This window comes from Peromyscus leucopus, chromosome 2, assembly GCF_004664715.2.
Source record: "Peromyscus leucopus breed LL Stock chromosome 2, UCI_PerLeu_2.1, whole genome shotgun sequence".
Taxonomy (NCBI): Eukaryota; Metazoa; Chordata; class Mammalia; order Rodentia; family Cricetidae; genus Peromyscus; species Peromyscus leucopus.
Genome location: NC_051064.1, coordinates 27,469,726 through 27,476,285, shown reverse-complemented (window position 1 = coordinate 27,476,285; position 6,560 = coordinate 27,469,726).

The following is a 6,560-nucleotide window of genomic DNA, read 5'->3' as shown; positions in this document are numbered from 1 at the left end:
GCCGACACTCTGGCTGAGCCGATGGAGTCCAAGAGGACAGTTGCAGTGCCGTGCATGAAGCCATTGCACAAGGCGAACCTGCTTCCAAACGACAAGGCCTTGGGCTCCTGACTTCAGTTCTTCATTCTCTCATCATTTTGTTATGTAAGTTTCACATTTAACTACCTCAGCTACTGTTGTTTGATTTAGAAACACATATCATTCACTTCACAATTAACAAATTATTTCATTGAAAATTTCGAAATGTTATTTGGTGTGAAACAATTTTCAGAAATTGTAAAATGCATAAGCAACCCAACTTCCATCAGTTCTACTTTATTTGGTTTGTTTCTGAGCATAGTTTGGGTTAAAAAAAAAAAACAAAAAACTTCACTTCTACCCAACATAAAGGGAGGTTGTATATATTTGCTTAATTTGCCTTAAATATCTTGTGCTTTTTTGCCCCCTCTGTCCAATTTTTGTTTTTTAAATTTATCGCCAGAAAAAAAAAAAAAGCAATGGTGGTAGATGAAGAACAACTGAAAAGAACGGGCCACTGGGTTGTCAGCCCCCAGCCTCAGCTTACATGGTATTCTGATGCAGTCGCCATTTTTGTGTTTTCCTCTCCACTTCAGAAATAAGGTGTGTGCAGGCAACGTGAAGACATTTCCCCCGACAGCACGGTGCCTGGCCTCGGATGCAAACCTGCCGGTCCTGTGCTCTTACTTTGTAAACATTGTACAAATGTATTTGGAATTTTATTTGGAAAAAAGAATTAAATGAGTTATTAAATTCTTTCCTGTAAATATATATATAAAGATATACATATTCCAATCCCGCATATCCAGACATTCCTTTAGCATTCAGATTGTAAGTGTGTCTTTCTTGACAGGAGCTGCTGCCCTGGGCAGTGACTCCAAGTGCTCTATCTCAAAGCACAGTGCGTGGAGTATTTGATATACTGCAGTACCATAGTTATTTTGGTCAGTTAAGTAAGTTGAAATTTGTGATGAAATGAAGTGGAAAGTAGTTCTTCATAATGAATAAATTTCCTGGGTTATCTGATTTTTTTCTTGTAAAACTTTAAAAAAAGAAAACTTGAAATTTTATATATTTGGATTTTGTAGATTTTTTTTTATTTTATTGCAACACAAGGTACCAAAATCATTAAATAAAGTACACTGTGGTCATTTTAACAAATGTCTATTCCTCATTTTTTCACAGTCCAGAAGAGCAGAGTACAATTAGGGTGAAGTGATGGTCAGGGGCCACAAACACAGACTTATTTTCAAGACAATAGGATCCAAAGCCATAAATAAGCAAACCAGAGTTCTAACAAATTTAAAATGCATTTAAGGTTAAACCGTATCACTTTCTTCTTTTTCTCTTTCTGTTTTGAGATAATTTGTTATGTTGCCCAAGTTGAAACTTTGAGATCTTCCTGCCACGCTCAGCCTTCTTAGTAGCAAATCTCTGGGATTCCACATACATATCATTATGCCCAGCTTCGGTTTTTTTTTTTTATATTTTTTAAATAATTAATTTAATTTTACTTTATGTGCATTGGTGTGAGGGAGTCAGATCTCCCAGAACTGGAGTTATGGACAGTTGTGAGCTGCCATGTGGGTGCTGGGAATTGAACCCGTGTCCTCTGCAAGAGCAGTCAGTGCTCTCAACCCCTGTGCCATCTCTCCAGCTCCCCCAGCTTCATTTTTAAAATGTTCATTTTGCTTACTGTACTTTTGGAAGCATTAATGAATATTCTCCTAAAGCCAATATAAAAGCAAAAAAGAAATGTTTGTGACCACACAAACTTAAAAAGGAAACTAAATTGATTGACTTTAAATGAGAAAATTTCCCCACAAACAAATGTACTTTCTAAAATATGATGTGTCTAAATGTTTCCTTTTTCTACATATTAGTCCTATATTTCATATAATTGTTTTTCTTTAGTCTATGTTTAAAGAATTGTCTCTGTTCTAAAAATAGTTGGTATGAGTCCCACAGGTTTACAGATGTAACACTGAATTGTATATGTGGAAATGTCCATGGATTAAAAATTAGAAATGGGCTTGGTGGGCTTGAAACACACTGGGAGTACTTGCTGTGATCCCAGCACTCACATCAAGCAGTTCACAACTACTGTAACTCCAACTCCATGGGTTCCAAAGCCTTCTTCTGGCCTCCGCAGGCACCTGAGCATTCACATGGCACACACACACACATGCACACAAGCACGAACGCACATGGGCACACTTGAATATATACACAGACACACTAAAGATAAGACTTTTAAACATTATAAGCAGGCCAGCCATTGAGAATGGTCAATAAGTGAAGGCATTTGAGTTCAATTCTTGGAACTTGTGTAAAGGTAGAAGGAAAGAACTAACTCCACAAAGTTATACTCCAACCTCCAAATATACCATGGCACATTGACTCCCACACATACACACACAGACACGTACATACCATGGACACATACATATACATACTCACAGATACACACGCAGTGGGTCATTTTAACAGAAGTCTGTCCCTCATTCATCTAAAGTCAAGGAGCAGACACATACACATCATGCACATACACACAGAAACACACATACATACTGGGATCATTTCAACACAGATATATACATCATACAGAGAGAGAGAGAGAGAGAGAGACAACACACCATGTGCACACACATACACACAGTAATATTTTTAAGTAGAAATATTAGAAGCAGATAAGTGTAGACAAATTTCTAAACAGTCTTATTAAATAAGAAACACAGAGCCAAATACAGGGGTAATAGCCGAAGAGATCAGAGAAATAGCCACCGACTAACCTTAGCTTACCACCTTGCCATAGCTTCCCAAGAGAGCTTCTTCCTGTCTAACCTGTGCCTTAATTGCCTTCCTGTTCTGCCTTCTCATTGGCTCTAAGCCCAGCCACAACACTTCCTTGTCACTGCCTGTCTATACAGACCTCCAGGTCTCTATGGTCGGTACTGGGATTAAAGGCATGTGTCACCAAGCTTGATTGTGTCCTTGAACACACAGACTCTGCCTGCCATGTGATCAGATTAAGGGAGTGTGTTACCACTGCCTGACTTCTGTTTATGGTTCACAATGACCTCTGATCTCCAGGCAAACTTTATTTATTAACATACAAATAAAATATCACATTTCAGCACAAATAAAATATCACCACAGATAAGGAAAAGATTAGATGTAAGAAAATGCTTTTAAGATTTGCCTGTTTCAGCTAGGCATGACAGCTAGTGCCCAAAACAACAGCATTTGAGATATAGAGGCAAGACTAGGAATTCAGTGTCACCCTTGGCTACACAGAAAGTCCAAGGCCAGCCTGGGCTAAAAGAAACCTGTCTCAAAAAAATTGTTTCTAAAAATATGTACATCATCACTGTCACCATCATCATTGCCGTCAGTGTATGCAAGCACTCCAGTCCAAATTTGAATGGAAGGAGAGCACAACATCATGGAGTCACTTCTCTCCTGCTTTTGCATGAGTTCCAATCAAACTCAGGTTGTCAAGCTTACAGAGACGCACCTTTTCTTACTGAGCTGTCTTGCAGAGACCTTGTTTCTTTTTTAGAATAACTTGATAGGATTTTCCTTTTTTTAAAATCAATTATTATAGTAGTATATACTAAATTTAAATTAGTTGAAACATACAATTTTGATTGATAGGTTCATTAAACCCTTTTTCAAGAATTTATGCCGGGCGGTGGTGGCGCACACCTTTAATCCCAGCACTTGGAAGGCAGAGCCAGGCAGATCTCTGTGAGTTCAAGGCCAGCCTGGGCTACCAAGTGAGTTCCAGGAAAGGTGCAAAGCTACACAGAGAAACTCTGTCTTGAAACAACAAAAACAAAACAAAAACAAAATTATGTTTTTCACTCTGTTGATTCAACAAAGTTTTAAAATGGTAATGTCTGGTGCATTATATTAGGGTTACAAGTATAAATAAAACCTATTTATTCTTAAGAAATATAGCCTGGAAGTAAAAGTAAGCAAGATATACAAAATATGACTATATTTGTAAAAACAACACAGATGTTTAGAACTTTCTGACACCATTAAACACAGTCTGAAAGAGGTCAAGGCCTAAAAAGAAAGTTACAGTACTGAAGGAACCTGGATCCTCAAGTCAGAGAAGAACAGCATCCCTGGCCTTTGTAGGACCTCAGTGGGCATTATGAAACCATAGACAGTCATTCCCAGCCTCTACTGTCCTTGGCCCAACAGTATGTAAAAAGACAAAGTAACAACATGATTAACTCAGTATTCACTGTCTGAGAGTACAGGGGAAGAGAAATGGATAATTATTAATGTCACTTCATGTTTACAACAATGATTAAGCATTGTTATTATGATATAAAAATGAGATTTATAATTAAAGGGAGTTTTTTTTTTTTAAAGAAAACACACCACAATCCTGAATTAGAAACTTTTATGTGGAATGCAATTTTCCCAAGTCATCAACTGAAGTAGAAACAAAGCACCAATGTTGTGGTATAAAACTTGACAAAGTAATTGGGAAGTATAATTAAAGATCAAGTGTTTCAGAATAGTCAGCTGTTTTAAGATAAAGACATGATGGACTCCTATCCTTCCGACTTATTATGGGGTACAATATCCATAAGCAGATGCTACAGGCACATAAAAATAAAAATCATTAAGCCCCACAAAAATATAGCAATAGAATCTCTATGGATTTATAGAAATGAATTTAGTTATATGGTAATTTGAGGACAGTGGAGAGAAGATGACTTTGTAAGCAATGGTTACCACAAGGTATGTCTTATTGAAAAAATAACATGTAGATCAAATACACACTGTGGAAAATACAGCCACTAAAATGATGTACTTATATTGTTTTGAAATGAAAGCTATCTTCCAATTTTATACTAAATGCAAGAGTATGATCAATAATTTCTTTCTTTTCCCTTAAAGTTCTTCTTTAAACACAGATGTCCAGGAAACAAGTGATAATGCTACTGTAGGTCCTTTGATTGAACAGATATCCTAAGACAGGCACACAGATGTCCTTTACAGGGAAAACTAGGAAAGACTGTGAGCAACAGGAAACTAAACCTAAGACAGGTACACAGATATTCTTTACAAGGAAAACTGGGAATGACTGTGGACAACAGGAAACTAAACCTAAGATGGGCACACAGATGTCCTTTACAGGGAAAACTGGGAAAGATTGTGGACAACAGGAAACTAAACCTAAGACAGGTACACAGATGTTCTTTACAGGGAAAACTGGGAAAGACTGTGGACAACAGGAAACTAAACCTGTGACTGATCTTATGTGAGAGGCAAAACAACAGAAGTAAATGCTGCCACAGTAACTTGGTTGCAGTGAACAGGAATGTTAACCGTTAAAATGCTTTTTGAAAGTAAAGGAAAGGGTTCACTGTTCTTGGCTAAATCACGAATCATAACACAGTACAAACACCACTGCCAAGCAAATGCTGGCATTGTGAGGAGAGTGCTGACAAGAAGACAGCAGGCTGGCGCTAAGCACACAACTGCCTGGAAGTCATAGTGTCCCCCACACAGGAACCAGGTAAGAGACTCACAACTGCATTGCATGTGAACAGACTTCATTTGACAGATGTGTTTAAGAGAAGAGAACCTTGTAGAACTTGTAAACTTATATAAATGATGTGTATGTAGCACTATTTTATACAGTCCATGAGAGTAACTTTAGGAAAAGTCTGAATTTTTTTCAGACTAAATAAGTACAAGAAAAGGTAAGAGAAGCTGAAGAGATGGGTCAGCAGTTAAGAGAGCACTTGGTGCTCTTGTAGACGACCAGGATTCCATTCCCAGCACCTACATGATGACTCCCAAACTTCTGTAACTCAGCTCCTGAGGATCAGAAGCCATCTTCTTACCTGCATAGACACTGCATGCCTATAATGCACATGTCCACATGCAGGCAAAGCACTCATACACTTGAAAGAAAATAAATCTAAAAACCAAAAAAGAAGTGATCAGAGATGAGAAAATCACCTTGGACAGAAAGCTGGGGCCTACTGGACATGAGGGATGTTCCTCTGGGTTATTCAAAAGTGATTCATGTGAGCTAGCACAAAGTATCCACAGGGTTCTCAGGTGACCTGTAAAAAACCTAAAGCCATGGATAAACTAAACCATCCATGGAACTGGTGTTGATTTCCAAAGTCTCTGCTATTGTTTGAAGGTGTGTTCCCACCTAAGCTTACGTTGAATTGTCATTGTCCTTGTGACAGCACTTCAAGGTTGGATCTTGACAGCGTATAAGGACATGCAGGCTCCACCCTCATGAGTAGATGTCATTACCAGAGGGCAAGTTGAATCTCTCTTGTTTCTTGCTTCTCTTTCTCCCTGTGTCCTTCTATCCCTATGATGCCTTCCCTCATGCTATGAGGCAGTAAGAAAGCTCTTGTTAGGCACAGCCTGCCCACCATGCTCTTCCTAGTGTCTAGAATGGTAAACCAATAAATTTCCCACTCTGTGCTATTCTGTTATTACAACAGAGATTGAAATAAACATGTTTCTACTCCTCTCTAGACAATTGC